The sequence below is a fragment of the Triturus cristatus genome, chromosome 6 (genome assembly GCF_964204655.1).
Source record: "Triturus cristatus chromosome 6, aTriCri1.1, whole genome shotgun sequence".
Taxonomy (NCBI): Eukaryota; Metazoa; Chordata; class Amphibia; order Caudata; family Salamandridae; genus Triturus; species Triturus cristatus.
The window spans coordinates 230,111,371-230,131,484 of NC_140589.1; positions in this window are offsets into that span (position 1 = coordinate 230,111,371).

Genomic DNA, 20,114 nt, shown 5'->3' on the forward strand with positions numbered 1-20,114 from the left:
TAAGTTTTCTCAGGAGACCACCTTGTACTTGGCATAAGAGATGGCGTCATAACTCACTGGTGTATTTCTTATGACATGTCTGGGGTCTGAGTGCTCCAGAACATGAATTCATGTTAGAATGTACATCGAGTTGAAAAAACTCAGTGTACATTGTAACAAGAATTTGTGTTCTGGAGCACTCGAACCCCAGATATGTCATGAGAAATACACCAGTGAGTTATGACACTATCTGTTTACTGTATTCAAGCTAGACTAGCTGATATGGGGTAATACCCCGAAACCGGTCCCACAATGCTTGTTTCCGTTCCAGGGAGGACCTGGCGTGGCAGTTCGGGCTAGACTGTTCCCTTGAGGAGTAGGGTCAAGACTGATTTGCATATGACTAGGGCCAAACTGGGGTGGTGTGGTGAGTAAAAAAAGAATGGATTGCACTGAGATATTTGTGCCTGGGGGTGAACGTTTGCATTGCTCAGCATTCCGTCTATCATTTGTTCGTATTGCTTCTGTCGCCCTAAGTGGGAAGGGTATGCCCAGACGTAGGCCCCATGCTCATTGCAAAACTGGATTCAAGCTAGCCTGGCTGATGAGGGGTGATACCCTGAAACTGGTCCCAGGATGCTCGTGTCCGGCCCAGGGAGGACCTCGCTTGGCAGTTCAGGCTGGACTGTTCCCATAAGGAGCAGGGTCCAGACTGATTTGCATATGACTAGGTCCAAACTGGGGTGGCATGGTGAGCAAAAAAAGGATGGACTAAACCGAGGTCTTTGTGACTGGGAGTGAACGTTTGCATTGTTCAGCATTCCTTCTATCATTTGTTCTTTTTGCATCAGTAAATTAGCAGCAAAGCATATAAATCATAAGTGAAATAACTCAATACAATTCAATATGAAATACTCAATAAATTTGCCTTCTAAGCATGGGAGTAGAGGCTTTTTCTTGTGAAAGAAAGGCACTCTCTTATATAGGACTTTAAACAGTGGGGTTCATACATGCAATGGAAATACATGATTCATTCAACTTTAGCAAATAGGAAACAGTTTTAAAGAAAAGATTTCACGTAGTATACATTCAGAGATTTCCCCACTATCAATACACTATGGTTCGATCATTCTCACAGTCATGGCTATACAGTCTTGTTGATATAATGTTAGCAGAACAAGGATAAGCAGTTTGTCCTTGACTTGGTACATTCAAGAAGCTTTCTCTAGGAACATTTTTTGCTAGCTTGTGTGAAACTATTAGTGTTTATTTTGGAACTGAAATTGGCAATAAAATCATGTGGCTTATTATGACATTTAAAGAAGGCGAAAGACGATGTAAACAAGGTCCAGCATTAGCATTAGTTCAAATGATAGCGCATAGTTTTGATGTGACAAAAAATCTGAGCTTACATACACAAACGGCGGAACTTTGGAGAAAGCAGGTGCCAGCTCACCACAAGCAACTGAGTGGTGCCCAAGTTTCCTATTCAGATTTCTAGTCTCCACAGCTGGAATCTTCCCCTGATCAACAACTAACTTGATGCATTCACCTCCCTGGTCTAGGACCTGACACTGGTGTCTTTCGCCAAGTGCCTCTTAACCTCGTCCTCTGATAGGTTTCCAAGCAATGAGTTGGCTTGTCTTCCCTTGCGGGGTGACGAAGTGTGCTCAGACCATCCCTTCAGGTCCTCAGTGGGAAGCATCAAGAACCTGAAGGGTTCGGTGTTTAGAAGTACAGTCCCAAAAATGGCCACAGCAATCCTTGTGAGAACTGGGTCTTGGAGGACGTGGGAACCACATGAAGTCTGGGGATCCCCAGCCAGGAGGCTAATGAGCTTTAGTCTGAGTCTGGGAGGGGCAGCGACTGCAAGTCAAGGGAAGTCAAGGAAATGAAGGTCATTGTTACAAGTCCATTCTTGGCATTTTGCCGGTGGGTGCCGCCACAGATTGTTACAGGGTAAGTGGAGATGGGAGAAGAACTCGGGTGTACCGCAAGCTGCTAGGGAGATGACTCGTGGCTTGGCTCCCGCACCCAGGACCCATTGTTTTATGACCCTCATGCACAGGCATTACAGCAGGCTGAAGCAAAGCATTTCTTTGTAAATTGCACTGCTTTTTCCTTTCTTGAAAGTTTGTAAATTTTACCTTTGAGCAAATAATTCATTTAAAGTTGCTGTAAATACATTTAGGAACAATATGTGTGCAACATACTTCTGCATTTAATTGTGCATGCCTGAATGCACCTAGTTAATCCTACTTAAAGTTCCCATTAGTTTCCCTCTAAGTTCTTCTATCCATGAATGACGTGCACCCCCTTTCATTTAAAGGCATATAAATGCATGGAATCTGCAGTGCCCTGAGGGAGTATATCCATATAATTTGCAGAAACAAATTCCTTACCGGCTCCTCTGCTCTGGCTGTTCATACCTGCTGCTTTGTCTCATAGCGAGTTTGGATCTGCCTTGGCAGACCCGCAGAGCTCATAGGAAAATAAATTACAATTCCTATATCCTAGGTAGTTCTATTATTATAATGACAGAGGTGCAATGCAGAAAAGAGAGAATCCATTTCATAGTATGTAGCGTTCAATTTGAAATGTTGACATCACTGCACGCCTTGCCAGCATGGTCCCTGCTTTTTGGACATTTCTGATATTGAACGTGCTGTGTCATGTCTCTTGAAAGCTAGGTGTCTTACAAGGCCCTTTATGTTTACAGGGACGATTTACTTTAGACACAGGCATCTAATACAAATATACAAAAAATGAAACTAGTGCTTTTTAATGCATGTTCCTTGTAGGGATTGCACATACCTTGAACAGTGGAATATTTTGTGATGAAGCTAAGGTAACCAGGATATGCTTGAAGTTAGATAATGAAGCACAATTTTAGAAATCATAATACACCGGGGGGAGGGGGGAGTGGGGTTGGCTTGTGCCCGACAAAGATGGCAGTCCAACAAGGGAGCTTCAGTCTCAGGGAGAACTAAATTGTGGTTTCTGCAGGGGCGGCTCCTCCATTAGGGCGGAGGAGTGTCGGCTCACTGCTTTCTCACAGTGCGAGAAGCAGGAACATAAAATGGTATTTTAAATACCATTTTATGTTTCTGCTTCTCGCACTGCGAGAAGGCAGAAGGGTATGCCTGTTTGGGGCGGGTCGGGGAGGAGTTACTTGCTCAATGCTGTTGGCCCTGACAGTTTGGGGCCGACTAAACCAGTCATGTGCACTCTGGATTTTCTCTATGATGGCTGCATGCAGCCTAAATGGAGAAAATGGCCTCCCCATAGGCGCCCATGGGGGCGCCGTCCTCACCAATCACAGCGCTGCCATTGAAGCATTGTGATTGGCTTAGGGGAATGGAGGGAGGCTGCCTTCTTTCTGTTCCTGCCAGAGGCAGGAAAGTAGGAAAGCAGCAGGAAAGCATGGGACCCGGCCAGGAGCGGAGGTGGCGCGGGACCCGGTAAGGTAAGTTTTAAAAAAAATATTTAAAATCATCCACACGTGAACCCCCGCGTGACTACTCCCACCCGCACCCCATCCGTGAGTCATACCGGCCCCGACTGGGTTTCTGACCTAACCGAGAATTAATCACATTTGGAAAAGTCTGCCCACAAGTTTGTGATGCTCCTGTGAAGAACGTGTGAATTTTACAAGAGGCTGGTTAATTGCAGCATGCAATTTATCGTGCCTGCACATCTGGCCCTCAATGCGTAGCTAAATCTCCCTTCAAAATGGTGCTAGCATTTCCTCACAGTTTCCTGAGTCCACCAGGTCATTCCGACATCCACTGTCTTTAAATGTCAGACTGATAACCTGTATGTAAATGATGTGCATCTAGAAAAACCTCGATATGTCAAGTTTTCTCAAAATGGCGGCTGCAAGCACTATTCAAGCTTTGTATAAGCCTCACTAAAGCGTTTCTATCTGGTCTAAGCCACTTTTCCTTAAGGAGCTGTGTGTCTGCGTTTTACTACTTTGTCAAGAAGACAGGGTCCAATTCACAGAACTAATCTGAGATAAAATCCTAAACTTACTACTTTTGATATTCACAGAAGGCATTTAGTAGTAGTAAAGTTAGGACTCCTAACTTTACTACTACTAAACTGAGATAAAATCCTACTACTAAATGCCTTCTGTGAATATAGTAAGTAGTAAGTTTAGGATTTTATCTCAGATTAGTTCTGTGAATCGGCCCCACAGTTTGGAAAAGTACTGCTGGCAGTGTATGGAGCTGTAAAATAACTGATAAGACACAATACCAACAAAGATTTACAAGATATGACAAAAGTGAAGGATAACAGTGGCTTGCAGGGTCAAGGTGTATTGTTTGAGTGTGTTTACGAATATATGACATCCCTCAGCTCACTGCAGGCTACATCACTCTGAGGCGCTTTACTCTTTGTGTTTCTTACTGTTCTGTGTCACTGGTAAGGATACTGGTGAGGATACATGAAGGCTAATATTGCTGTGCACCCCTAGAGTTTTTTCACCAGTATCCTGAAGTCACTTTCTAAGCAATGCTTATCGGATATCAGTGAAATGTATATGTGTTGGAAAATAAGAACACATTGTTCAAGTAGTAACAGATAAGTTGTCTGCTAATTATATTGTCCAAGTGTCAATATGTAGTCGCAAAGTTTTTGGCATAATTAACAGCGCAATGCTACATCAAAAGTAAGAGCTACAGGGGAATACATTTTATTTATTTATTTAAAAGGTTTTATATAGCGCTGGCTGGACCCAAGAGTATCAGAGCGCTTTGCAGGCTTAGGTAATACAGGCTTTGGAAAAACAGAATTACAATATGTCTTTAGTACATGCGGGTCTAGAGACAATTAGAAGAATAGAGACAGTGTTCTTTTAAATGGAGAAAAATTAGCTAGGAAGATCTAAGTTGAACAGCAGATCAAAGATAGTGGGACAGGAAGAAAGCAAGGTTAATTAGTGGGTGAGGAGGGGGGAGGGCGAGAGAGTGAGGGCAACTGTGAAAGTGAAAGCAGGAGAAGGAAGATGAGTATTATCCTGAAAAATAGAGCAGGGGGTGGCCCAAATGAAAGAATAGGAGGTGTTTGGGGAGGTGGGGGTGACAATCCGTAGAGGTGAAGGTAAACAGGCCAGGAAGGGGTAGTGAATAGTAGCCAGTGACAATATATTAAGGACCCCAGTATTTGTTGAGTAGGAGCAGCTTGAGGTCTTTTTTGAAGCAGTAGGAGGAGTTGCAACGTAGTTCTTTAGGGAGTGCATTCCAGATGGAGGGTGCGTTACCAGAGAACGAGCGAGATTGTGTTGAGTTCTTTTTTAGTAAAGGAGGGACAAGGACAAGAGCGTTAGTGCTCCTCAATGTTCTAGTACAGCCAGCTTTGTGGAGTTTGTTAGAGAGGTAAGATGGGGTATTTTGATGGAGGGCTTTGGGCGTGATGCAAGCAGTCTTGTAGGTGGATCTGCCTTCAATGGGAAGCCAATTAAGGTCTTTGAGGATGCTTACAGTCAGTACTAAGCCTGGCTGCAAGGTTAAGAACGGATTTGATGAGCTTTAGGGGTTCCTGTGAGAGTGGCATTATAGTTGTCGATCCTAGACAGGACCAATGATTGCACCACTGATTTAAAGTCTTCAGCAGGGATAAAGGGTTTAAGTTTTTTAGATGGTGTAGTGCGAAGAGAGCACCTTTGGCTGAATTTTTTATGTGGGGAGTAAGACTGAGGCTCTGGTTGACGCTGATGCCGAGGGATTAGACAGAGTTAGAAATGGAGAGAGAGCAGTTAAGGGCTTTGATGTCAGAGTTGAATGGGGAGCGAATTGTTTTTAGGAGAGAATGGAATGATTTCTGTTTTTTTAGGGTTTAGTTTCAGGTCTTTGCAATGGAACCACATTTGAATCTTAGTCAGGGCATCGTTCAGATGTAGGACATCAGCAAGAGATTTGATCCTATAGTAAAGTTGGGTGTCATCAGCATAGAGGTGAGAACTGATTTTCGCTTGTTTAAGAATGAGGGTGAGGGGTTCCATGAAGAGGTTGAATAGAGTGGGAGAGAGACTAGAGCCCTGGGGGACCCCCAAGGTGACTGACAGAGGTTTGGAAAGGCAATCGCTGACTTTAATGTGTTAGGTTCTGTGTTGGAAGAAGGTGGACCATTTGAGAACAGCACCGTCAAAGCCAAAGCGGTCTTTGAGAATATTAAGTAAGGTGGCATGATTAACAGTATCAAAAGCAGCAGAGAGGTTGAGAAGAATGAGAAGGGAGGATTTACCTTTGTCTAGGGAGCGGTGGATGTCATCAATAATGTTAAGCATGGCTGTTTCAGTGCTACAACCCTTTTGAAAACCTGATTGTAAAGGGTCCAAGAGTTTGAATGTGTCAATGTGTTTGTCCAATTGGAGTAGGGCACATTTTTCCAGGGCCTTAGATAAGAAAGGAAGGTTAGAAATCGGGCGTAGATTATTGAAGTCATTAGGGTCGATTGTAGCTTTTTTGATGATGGAGGTGATTTGGCCTAGTTGCAGGGATGCAGGGATATCACCAGAGGCAAAGAAGGAGTTGATGATTGTGGTCCAATATGGGGCGATGATGTGTTTCAGGTCTTGTACAAGATATGCCGGGAGGGGATGGGAGGATGGTTTGAGCTTGGAGATGATGTTGATGACATCCCGTTCTGAGACTGACCAAACTTCATGCAGGAAAGCAGCACCCAATGGTTCATATCTGCCTAGGGCATAATGTTTCATACATGAACTGAACTTCAATGGAAATGGTAACATGATTGAACCATGAATAAGCCACACAGCTGAGTTCGATTCGGCCACAGAGAAAGGTAAAGGCTCTAACTTTTCAATATGCAGTAATGAGTATGTTGCATCTTTCATGGACATGAATTGTTATTTTGCAGTCAATTTGGTTGCAAAACGTTAATACATACCTTAAGGAATGAGAGCCTCATTTATGAAAACTGTCGCAAAACAATATTATTTAGCACCAATTCAAAATTGACAGAAAGTTGTTCAGAAGCGGAAAGGCGTCCCTAGGAGAACCATTTCCATTTATGTATGTTGACAAACACATTTTTTAGGGGTAGGCAGTGGTCCATGCCTTTCAGTGCCTACTCCTAAAAAAAGGTTTGTTTAACATTTCATTAATTTTTAAACACAAACAGTTTTTTCTCTAGAAAAAAAGGACTGCATTTAAAAAAAAGGTTGCCTCATTTAAAAACAAACACAGACCGCCTTGCTTGTGATTCTAACTAATCAGAGTGGGTCGCAATTTCTCACGTATATCATGCATATTAATTAGGTAGGTCAAATTGCGACCCTCTAAGATTCTGAGGGGATATTCTCAAGAACGTGTGGTAACTACCGCAAGAGTAGCTTATCGCAACTCACCACATCGCAGTCCATTGCGGAAAAATAACTCTGTGTCAACGTGGTGTTCCCAAGCCGGTGGCACATGCGATAGTCCCACGAAAACGCGTCAAACCAACGTAGAAAAACCAATGTGACGCTGCAAAAATGCGAAACACCAACGCGAAAAAAGCGGCAATGACGCCAATCGCGATGCGAAAACCAGCCACAGGCCTGCAATCCGCAAGCGACATGTGGGAAAATGCACTACAAAAGGTGAAAAAAACACGTACAAAAGCCAAACAACAGCAAAGTACAATGGAGTCAGCCGGAGCAAGTGCAGAGGACAACCCGAACCCCACAAGCCCCCCGGAGGTCCAGCCTGAGACTTCGGGGTCAGGGAAGGGCAAGGAGAAGAAGAGTAGGAAGAAAAGGTTCAGTCCGCAGGAAAACAGGACCCTGATAACAGAGGTGATAGAACCCCATCAACTACTGTTCGTCACCTCCACTGTGTCACTGGGAACTAAAAATAGAATATGGGAGACCATCGTGGACAAGGTGAATGCAGTTGGAGTGCTAAAGAGGACAATGGACGAGGTCAAGAGGCGCTGGAATGATGTCAAGCACAAAACCAAGCACAAGCTCACAAACAACCGGAAGGCAGCAATGCAGACTGGAGGTGGCAGTCCAGCGCCACAGGAGGAGCTGGATGAGATGGAGGAAATGGTGTCCACAGTCATCAGTGGGGAGAAGGGGGCAGGAGTTGGGGGCCCGGACACTGCACAACAGGACCAGACACAACAACAACAGGGTGAGTAACGAGCAGGGACTGGGGGAATAGGGGGAGATGGGCACAATGGCACATATGCACAACTAAGCACAGCACATCATCAGACAAACCATGCCCCAGACCCCCAACTCCCACCAAGATACCAATGCACCCACGAATGCCACATACCAGCACTGTATAAGCACAGAAGGCAGAGGCGCACCGCATGTAAGGGATCAGGGGCAGCCAACTCAGAGCTGCAGGAGCGACTCCCCAAAATGAGGCACACACATCACATGCAGAGCACAACAACATTGACAATGATGTGGCACATTTCGCAACACATCCACAACAGGGGACACAACTGGTCCCGCTTGTGTGCAGTAACTGGCTAATCACATATGGCATCGCAGGGAAATGTGAGTTGACAATGTACAAATACAAACACACATCCGTGAAGTGGTCGAAATGTCCACTGTCCCATATCACTTAGGCAGCTCCCCACAAACAGTCACAATGTACACTGTCATTCAGTCTGCATGTAAACATGTTCAATGCATCAACATACATGTGAACACGATGTTATACTGCATCTCTCAAACTCTGGCAACTGTTTCAGATGAGTTACCTGGGGGACTGCAGTGTGTGCCGACACGTGGTTGGAGACACATCGGTGGCTGCAGGTGAGCAGTGGGGCCTGGGTCCGCAGTGTCAGCACTCTCTCTTTCTATCTCCCTCTCACCCTCTCTCTCCCTCTCTTTTCTCTCTCCCTCTCTCTTTCTCTCTCCCTCTCTCTCTCTTTCTCTCTCCCTTTCTTTTCTCTCTCCCTCTCTCTTTCTATCTCCCTCTCTCTTTCTCTCCCTCTCTCTCTTTCTCTCTCCCTCTCTCTTTCTATCTCCCGCTCTCTCCCTCTCTGTCCTCTCTCCCTCTCTCTTTTCTCTCTCCCTCTCTTTCTTCTCGCAGTGCCTCTTCATGATTGTTTTTATTTGTTTCATCTGTAATAAAGGTTTTGTTTTGGTTATATGATGTAGATGTGTGTTTCAATTTTTGTGGCCACACCTGTCTGTTGTTGTGGTTGTGTGACTTCAGGCGATTTGTTTAGGTCATTGTTTCCTGGGGTTGATGTGCATTCTCCTTGTCAGGAGGGCGGGGAGGGGTCCGGGGGGGGGGTTGGGGGTATGTGTTTTTGCCTTCTTGGTGCTCCGGGCTGCATGTTCATTTGCTCGGGGGCATCTGCTGTTTTTCATGCTTGGCTATGGGCTGTGCTCCCTTGGCTGCAGCCGGTTGTCATCCGACTTTACACCAGGTCAGAGCAGGTGTTAATTTCATGCTGCTAACTCGCCTTATTGCCTGTTTTGTGTTCTTATCGCAGATCAGGCAGGTCGTTGAGAAAGTTGTGGAGTGGTATTGTCGCAGCTTTTTGCTCGGGAATGCCTACTCTGCATCTCATTAGCGATAGTTGCCATCGTCATCCGTGGCGATGTTTTTTGAGGTTGCTATCATGGGAAAACTAGTGGTATCGGCAGTTTGCACCGGCTTGTGAATGGGGCGATGGATTTATCGCGACTTTGGCTGCGGTAAAGTGCCGTTAACTCGGCGATAGCTCCTTGAGAATATGCCCCTGAGTTGTGTGACCCGACCTATTAATACATGGGCTGGTTTGAAAATTTCTTTCTATTTGCACAGTTGGTACGCGATTTGGGACCACTTTTTGCTAATAGGAAATTCGTACACAAGACCCTAGATTTCTACACTACGAAATTATGAGCAAAAATGAATTCAAATTCATAAATTTACATCTGTCAGCAGTTGTAGATGAATATGCCTCCTTATCCCGCAGTCTTTTTGTCCACAGGGAATCACAACGCGGTCGTTACAACGACTGCGTTGTGATTCCGCCTACCATTACTCCGCAAGTCGGAACAACGACTTGCGGAGGGGGGCACTGGATGTTGGAATAGTATAATTTACGCTTCCAACTCCAGTCTGTGCGGACAGTAGGGAAGGTGTTGAATTTTAAATCCAACATCCCCCCCCTCCGCAAGTCGTTGTTCCGACTTGCGGAGTAATAGTACGCGGAAGCACAACGCGGTTGTGATTCCCTGCGTACAAAAGGTTTCGTTATAAACGTTGTTTACCGTTTTAGATCTACAGGAGAGCTGAAGAGGGCTAAGATCATTTGTTTGTGAATCGGCCCCACAAGTGTAAATGTCTGACTTTCTATTGAAATATTTTGTGAATCAGGTCCTAAGTTTCAACAATAGTCTCTGAAAGAATTTTTTACAGATAAAAATATAAATCACCAGCTCAAAGATTCCTCGTTCATCTTTGCCATCTGCAAGCGCCTGGTCATTCTTACTTGCATGATGTTGTGGAAAAGTGTCTTCACTGCACAACAAATCATCCTATAATTTGGATATTTGTAGGTTTTTGCCTTAGCTCTGCTTTTCTTTGATGTGGCACTCCATGTTATTCCCCACTGGGAATCTTAGGGGGCTGCAGCTGATTTTCAAAGAAAAATGCTAACATAATGCCAGTTGGCCAAGGAGGTACACACATATTGGCATATTATCAAGGTCCGGCGATAAATATCGCAAAGCGCGCTTAGCACTTGCATATTTATCGCCGCTATCTCTGGAATTTATCGCCCGGTTTGCGCGTTATTAACAACGCGCATCGCTGAGGTGATAAAAATTCCAGAGGTAGTGTGGATATTGCTGTTTTCCATGGTGGAAACGGCGATATCCTAGATGATAGGGCCTGTGGTCTTAGCCACAAAATCCACCCCCCATGTTAAGTATGCCTTAGTCAGGAATTTAACAGATGTTAAATTCCTGCGTTAAGGCATACTTAACGAGATTTAAAAAATCGCTACCCTCCCTTGTTAATATCGCGAAGCTGCCTTCGCGATATTTTCCCAAGGGAGTATTGTCAGGCACGCCTCCTTTGCATCTCATTAGCGATGAGATCGGAGGCGTGCTGGAAACGGGCGCTAAGTCACAATAGCGTGTCTTTGCTGATAAGGCAATGAAATTATCGCCGCTTTTCGCCCGAAAACGGACGCAAAAGCGGTGATAATTTCATATCGCCGCCTTGTTAATATGCCCCATAGAGAGTTCACCGAGGTACCCTATCTACTTAAAGGAACCGATGGAATCTCCTCTCTGGTTAGGGTAGGCATCTCTCTTCCTAGCGACACTGCAGAGCCTGCAGTGCAATAAAGCGGTCAACAATAATAGAGAAATGCACTGCACCGTTTATGAAAGAATATTTAATTTGTAGAGAAGCTTGCAGTCTAAGTCTCTGTGCATTAACAAGAGGTAGACGTTCATTTATTCAATGCATGAAAAGAGCGCGTGCTCTTTACACGCACCAACCTTTCCTGGCTCGTGCAGCTCGGAAAAGTCAACAACTTGCAGAAGTCTGCAATGCAGCAGAGGAGCCCTCTGGCACTTATTATTCTCGGGGTGTAGTACTGCCAGCACTGTGTACATCCGACTCCCACTTAATAAGGTTTCCTGAATTCTGAACGCAAAAAAGCAGCTTTCCTAGAAAACGTTTTTATGTTGATAAGTACTTTCGAAATCATTAATATAATTTCTTAATGTATTTTATCAAAAGAGAGACACCTTCTTGAATAAAAATAAATGTCACAATCTCGTAATTAAGTAATGTATTCCCTTGTAAGGCAAAGAAAACAATTAAAGAAACAGCAGATATATTCCAGAGATTTTAAAAAGTGAAATGAAAAAAAAGAAAATATTGCATTGACAAAACTACATTTCCCAGGCGCGCCCAAATCAACTTCTTTTTAGGTCTATCTACAGAGAGGTTTAGCTGGCTGACGTGAATTATTGTCCCCCCGCGCATAACATGCAAGGGGGCAGATTTATAATAACTGGCGCATCCCTGCATATTAGTTATTTTGCGTGACTCAAAAACCCCCTTGCGCCACCATGGAAATGTAAATGCGGCGCACCATGGCACACGGATAGACAGATGCGTGACACATCTGTCGCCGTAAGGTCGACGCAGTGCTGTAGTTGTGTCGCAAGCGCGACGCAACTCTAGCACTGCTCAGGGATGCCCTATACCTTATATGCTGCGTCACTCCTTACGCCTGCTTCAAGGAGGCGTAAGGATTTGACGCAGCTGGGACGTAAAAGTGACTCAGTGAAATCTTGTAGATTTCACTGCATCACTTTTACAGGGCTTCCTTGCGACAGAACGCCCACCCTGCATACATTACACCTGACGGAGGTATAATGTAGCGCAGGGCTTTACAATGTGACGCATCTACAGCGCCAGGACGCCTCAGGGCAGCAGTGCGCTTTACAAAACACATACATTTACATTCACATTTAGATGCGTCACGTTGTAAATATGTCGCTTAGTGGCACATTGTTTACGCTGCCGCTGCGTCACAAAAGTGACACAACAGTGGCGTAAAACTGTTGCAAGGGGCATGTAAATGTGCCCCAAGGTATGCTGAAAGTGGCTGTGTGGCAGCCCCCTTAAGGCATTGACATGTTCACAGGCTTTCTGTCACGTTTATGATCACCCACAGCATTTTGCAAATGTCTGCATTTGGTGAAGTAGTCCCCATTACCTTCTCAACCGTCTTCCTCTCACAGTCCTTACATATGAGTTTATCTCCATTCATGCATGTAACCTAATCACCAAACTTGACTTTTCCTTCCCAGTCCAAGATGGCCCCATACCAAGGGTATAAATGCATCACTGTTTGTGGAGGACTTCCTGTTTCTGTTTTCATGCCATCTTGTCTACAGGTATGTTGTTTTTTTTTTACTTTCTGTGGTTTCAGGCCTGCTTTAGCTGTTCTGTTTTTGGGTGGTCCCGCTCATGTGGGGGCATGCAAGACCATTGGGGTCATCTGTGCCCTGCTGGGCGGCCTGTGGGGCAGCCTCAGCAACATTTTATATTGGTGTTTGCTTGTACCTTTTTTTTTATTCATGTACAATTGCTCCCCCTGTTTGTTCGGGGCATTTTGGGCTTCATAGGGATGTGCCAGGCATTCTTGGTCTGCCAGGCGTTCTTCAGTGTGATTGTAGGTGCGTGGTGTCTGCCTGATCTACTAATTGCGCATCCATTTTTGAAGATGCGGCACACCTGTTTGCTTCCGCCTGTCCTGTGAGGGTGGGCTGGCGTGCTCATGGGCTGCATTGTCCTGGCAACCGGCCAGCTTTCTGTTCGAATTTCCCTGTGCTGGTCTGCTTGATGGTTCCTTTAGTTTCCGCATCTGTGTCTCCCGCTGGTTGCGATGCTGCAGTGCGGGCTGCTGCTTTTCCGTTGGCTTGGTGCTGCAGGTATCTTAGCCTTTCCGGTCGCATTTGTTGATTCTGGAGGCTGCTTGATGTCTGATCCATCTGTGGGGCTTGCTGTGGCCCCTCTTCTGTGGGATCTCCTTGCTACTGCGGTAATGGCTGCAGTTTTAGGCTGGGGGATGCCCCTACGTCAGTTCCTGGGAATCCTCAGGAATCGTGGAAGCCATGTAGCCTGTTTTTGCAGGGCACTGCTTTATCTGAGGTTTATTTTTCTCTATTGGTATTTTTAGATACTCAGTTTGCCAGTTTTATTTGTTTGCTGCCCCCTCTGCAGGATGGGTTTTGGGGCGCGTTTTATTGGTGTTTGTTCTTCGAGTTTCCCACTCATCTGCCCCGCTCAGGAGTGGGGATTTTTGGTACACCTTTAGCTTCTGTTATGGTGCGTGGTGGTGTTGCTGGATTCTGTCTTATGTTGCCCCCTCCACTGGGCGCTTGCTGGCCCAGCAATGAGGGGCCATGGCTTGCTCTTGGCGCACTCCTTTTTCAGGGAATGACACTCCTAGGGTGGGCTAGGAAGCGGGGATTCCAGCTCACACTTTTTCTGGATGTGGGTGGTCACTTTGGCTTTCCTGTGTGCCCAGTTTCCTTTGCCCCTTCATTGGTGTCAGTCCTGCTAGGCAGTACGGGCAGGGTGGGTGTGGCCTCTTCTGTATTGCTGGGTTGCGCAAGGTGGTGGGCCCACCAGGTTGTTTTTGTTGCATGTTGTCCTTTCACTTTTCCTCTTTGGTGGGCATAGAGGGGAGCCAGACTTCTTTATGTTGACATGCTGTAGTTTCCTCTGGTATGGAGAAACACAAGGATACCCTAAGGGTCAGACGGGACCAAGGGTAGATATATTTTTAAAGCAACAAAGGTCCCATACAATTGGGATAGGTATAGTATCACAATTTTTGCAATCAAAAACTGGAATTATCCATGTACTCAATTAGAAGGATAAATGCAATTTAATAGCAATAAAGAAGAAACATGTAATATGCAGGGGGATAAGTGAGCAAACCGTGAATAGGTAAAAAGGAAATCCGCCGATTTCCTTACCACAGGCAAGTGACTTAAAAAGTGACTTTACAGTGTGTGCAAAATTGAAAGTATAGAAAGTCACAATCAGTTTAACATCTCATACTCAAGTGTAGAATACATAATATAATTTAGAGTTTAGAGACGTAAGTCGACGACGTTTCGATCCCCGTGAAAGTGGTGGGATCTCTTCAGGACTAAATGATGAAGCGAATGCCTGGGAAGTTTGCCTGGGTAGGTGTAGGTGGAAAATTAAGAGAGAGAAATGGGGAAATGGGGTTTGGATGGGTGTGGGAGGGAAGGGGAAACAGAAGGGAAAGGGAAGAGTAGGATAACATTAGTGGAGTGCATGAAAACTAAATGTGTATGAAAATGCAAGTCTTGACTAAAGATCAGCAGAAGGAATACAATTAGTAGCGTTGAGGACAAGGGAATGTGTGGTACATAGATATAATGGAAATTGCAATGATAAGGAGTGAGAAAGGAGGAGTAACCATCAAGTATAGGAAATAAGCAGTAGGTGATGACCAAAAAAGTTCACTGTGTAAAAATCCAAATTCAAGGTATTGAGGAGGAGCTGGAAAAGGGGATGAATGAGTCTGCAGTAATACGAGGCTGCAGTTGAACGATGAGAGGCTGTAATAGTCACCAAGAGGTCCTATTTCCACCAATTGGAGAACCGCAGAATATTCATGAGAGGGAGGTGGGCCAACCCTGTGCTGTCGGCATCTGAGGAAGGCGATTCACGCCGAAATGCATAATGCCCATCAGCTGTGAATAAATTGGTTTCTCCATTAATTCCCCGCTGTGTCCTCTTGATTGCTAGTCAGTTAAGCGGTCCTGGGTGTGATATTTTGCGCATGTTGCCGGCAAACGCGCTAAAGAGGACCCGTCCAGCAAAGTGGCCTGAGGCATTGTTGGCATCGTGGCAGAAGTCGTCCAAGAGATTGGAATCCGCAGGCCCGCCTCAAAATCAGGTCAGGCAAGTGGCCGCTACCAGAATACAGTCCATGATTACATGGGGAATCGTCATTACTGAATCGGCGATTCTCGGTCCTGACTGCATTTGAAATTGGGGATTGGACGTAGGGGACTCGGGGAAGCCAATGGACACATGAAATACAGGGTTTCCCAAAGCATTAACCCCTTCTTTTGCTTGGCACATCAGCGGTTATGAGAACTGTAATTTTTCCCACTATTGGTACTTACCACAGTGTTGCATGCTGGTCACTGAAGTCTACAGTTCGGGACTATAGAGCTAACAACCAGGTGGGACAATTCCTATTTCCACCAATTGGAGAACCGCAGAATATTCATGAGAGGGAGGTGGGCCAACCCTGCGAGGTCGGCATCTGAGGAAGGCGATTCACGCCGAAATACATAATGCCCATCAGCTGTGAATAAATTGGCTTCTGCTTTAATTCCCCGCTGTGTCCTCTTGATTGCTTGTCAGTGAAGCGGTCCTGGCTGTGATATATATATATATATATATATATTCACTGAAAAAACCATAGGTTTCAGGGGTGTTATAGTTAGCTGGACTTTTCAATTGTACAAAACCATTGAAATTCCCCCGTTATAGTTAGTTCAGCTAACTATAACTCGCGCGCCCGCAATGCACTGCTGATGACGTCACATATTACATCACTCATGACATGGTCAGTGACATCACTCATGACATCACTGATGACATCTCAAATGACATCACTGATGACATCACTGATGACATCATCCAGTGAATGTGTGTTATTCTGAAAATTAAATATGTTTTATATATGTATATCTCAAGGTCGATGGAAGAATAAATGGGTATATAAGTGTCTAATTGGATGATTTGTTTTTGAAAAATTGATTGTGTAACTGACTGATTAAGTGTATCATAGTGAATACATGGCTTAGTGAGTAATGTTTAAATATGTAAATATCTGTATCAGTCTCTCACTTTGTGTATAAGTGGCTGCATGGGTTGGTGAGTAGCTACATGGGTGTCTATATAGGTTATTAGTTGGTTTTTTGAGTATCAGTCTGAGTGTCTGCATGGTTCGGTGGGGGTATTACGTAGTGCATAGGTGCATGAATGAGTGACTCACTGTTTGTATGTGTTGAACACAGTATGTGTGCAGGACTGTATGGGTGGATGAGTGTGTGTATGGGTGTGTTAGTGAGTGAATGACTGTCTCAATAGTGTCTTTATGAGTAACTACATATGTTTTAAACTAGTATATGTGACTATTGGTGTATATATGTGAGTATATGTGAGAGTGAGAGATTGAAAGAGTTCCTGTATGAATAAGTATGTGTTTCTATAAGTGATTGTTTAAAAGACTAAGTATGTGTAAGTTTCCGTAGAAGTAAGTGTGGTGGTGTGTGTATAACTGTATATGCAAGTAAATGTATGTGTGATTCTTTATTAGCATGAGTGACTATGTGTGTGAGTAACTCTATGGATGAGTGGCATTGTGTAACAGGATGTATAGGTGTATGAGTACATATGATGAGTGAGTACATGTATGAGTGACTGTATTGGACTGTTGGTGAATGAGTGGATGTGTATGTGGATCTTAGAATTTCTGAAGAGGTTGTTGTAACTGGTATTGTTCTGTCCATTGTTTTGAAAATTTTAGTCTCTATTTTTGAATGTGTGTATCAAAGGTTATATTAGGGTGAGAGGAGGTCTGCCACTCTATCACAAGGATGATGTCATCAGTGATGTCATCAGTGATGTCATTTGAGATGTCATCAGTGATGTCATGAGTGATGTCACTGACCATGTCATGAGTGATGTAATATGTGACGTCATCAGCAGTGCATTGCGGGCGCGCGAGTTATAGTTAGCTGAACTAACTATAACGGGGGAATTTCAATGGTTTTGTACAATTGAAAAGTCCAGCTAACTATAACACCCCTGAAACCTATGGTTTTTTCAGTGAATTTCTGAGTTTTTTTAAATGCTAATTCCTAACTATAACGTGCCTGAAACCTATGGTTTTTTCTGTTAATTTCAAAGGTTTTTTAAATGCTAATTTCTAACTATGCCTACAGAGATAGGACATGTGAAGAAAGAAGAAAAAATGCACAGAAAGAAACAAAAGAAGTGCAGAAAGAAGCAACAGAAGTCCTCAAATACGAAGATAAGTGCAGGAAGAAGGATAACGTGCAGAAAGAACAAAAAGAAGAGCAGAAAGAAGCCTTGTTGCAAAATCATCCTGTACCCTCAACTTTTTCAGACGGATACTGGTGGTAACTGAGTCTGACTAACCAGTCCTAGAGCCAGTGCTATGTTAAAAGACACTTAGAATACAGTGAAAACACCTACATACACTAGGGAACATTATGCGTTGGGGTCCCCCTGTGATTAGCCTTACCTCCTCTATAAGCCCCTAGTATATAATAGGGCATGGGGATTAAAACTACCTCTTAAAACAGGCCACAGGGCGTTTTTGCACACGTCACCTCAGGCCCCGTCCCCTCCCTTCACCACTGTGTAAACGCGCCCTGTGGCTGTTCTAAGTTGAGAGATTAAGTCCCCTTGAATCCTAAGGGTCCCTAGGGTCACACTAGACCACTAGGTACCTCCAGTAAGCGCCACAGAGCTGCGTTGCAGAGAGGTGTAAAAAGGGGCTTGGCCTCAGAACACCTGTCTGCAGCGCAGCTCCCTGGCGCATACTGGAGATGCCTGTTGGGGGCGCGTTTGCAGAGTGCTGCATGGAGGGGGCATGGCCTCCGGCACGATGCCAGTCTTTTATTTATTTTATTTTTTTAAGAAGGGGGGCTGTGTGGTTCCCCTTCTTATTCTAATTTATTGGCCCTGATGACCCCATCCCCCAGGGCCTGTCTCCTAATTATATTTTTTTGACCCCAATCCCCAGGGCCGGCCACTGTTTTTTATTATTTTTAAAAAATATATATTTATAGACACACCTAGGACATGCTGGACAAACCGTACGTACCTATCACCATGACGATTTGCGTGATATTCATTAAAAGGCGACTATGCATGCAATTAATCCACGTGGAATGTATTTACACCACTAGTGAAGCTATGACATGTCTGATGCTCTACCGTGCCTAATCCCGGTAGACACCCTTGTCGTTTATTTATACAAACATGGGTAGCTATTGACGGGCACATTTAATACACATGCACACCAAGCCATTCAAAGGGGATTCGACAAAAATTCGACCAAAACTATGCAAGAAACCCCCCTCACAGTTAATAAAACACACATCCACTGCCGGATGTGTAATACTTTTTATTTTACTCTCTGGAAAGGGGACGAACATCACTTGCGAGTCACAGCGCGCTCCTGACAGAGCCCAATGCTGTGTTACACCCACCATTGCCTGCCGAGTGCCACACACCTCTGTATTGTATTCCACTAGCTAGTGCATATGCTATGACACTCTCTAGCCCATGTGCACTGTAACACCACCCCGTGAAAATGTCATGCCACACTTGTCTTCGCACGGGTTATATTGCCCCATCTAACGTGCCTTCCTCGATGCCTATGTTATAACGCACAGTGCTATGCCATACATATTACAATTTGGGATCCATATATTTGTCACAGTGCATATGCAACGTTACACTCCCCAGCACATATTTTATATTACAACTTTAGAGACTAGTTAGGTTACACAACACTGCCCTGTGCATATTACACTCCAAGGCGCATATCGCATAGCACGCGCTAGTGCCTGTGCTATCTCGCGCTCTCCAATGAATCTGTCATTGCGCACAATGTATTGCATATTATATTTCACGCCTGGTTCATCTTATATCACACTTTTTGGTGCATAGTTTATACCATACACTATATCTAGTTTTCATGTTCAATCGTGCTCTCAGGACTATGTTCTATATAACACTGTGTTCACCTACCCTTTTCACGGGCATTACATTTTGCGATAGGGGGTGGTGGGTCAGGGGGTGTTTTTGCCAAGTGAGCCCGGAGTCACAGTCACTAACGTCTTCTTCTTCCTGAATAACAGTGAGATTATGCTGCATACTTGTTCATATTTTAGGTAGTTTGCACAGACAAAATGTTTTAAAAACAATAACGTTTCTAATACCCGCCTTCTCTGAACAGTTAGCTTGCTGCCCCATCCCCCTCCTCCCTATCCTCTGTTGTGTGAATCCATGGACTAGCCTCCTCCCTCCTGCCATGCATGGTCTGATGTGCTGCCACTGCCCTCAATTTAGTATGATGTACCAGTCCACTCCTCCTGCCCTCCATTTCCCAATTCTATGCCCCATCATTGACCTCCTGCTTAAACTCTGTGCTTAGCTTGCTGCCCCTATTCTCCTTCCCCCTGCCCTCCGATGTCTTTGTGCATGCCCCTGCTCCATCCTTTTTGCCCACCATGTCCCATGGACCTGCCACTCCTATCTACTCTGAGTGTTCTGTTGAGCTGCCACTCCCCTCCCACCTGCCTAGCATTGTCAGATGACTGTAACCTGTCCCTGCCACCTCCACCCTGCCTGTCCACATGCCATGCCTCTATCCTCTTCCTCCTGTCTTACATGGTCCATTGTACTGCCACACCCTACTGCCCTCCCTGGTCTGTTGTGCTGCAACTGCTCCTCCTGCCTGCCCCGTGTGGTCTGTTGTGAGGCCCCTTCCCCTGAACTTTCTTGTCTGTGCACAGGTCCTGACCCTCCCTTCTATCCTCC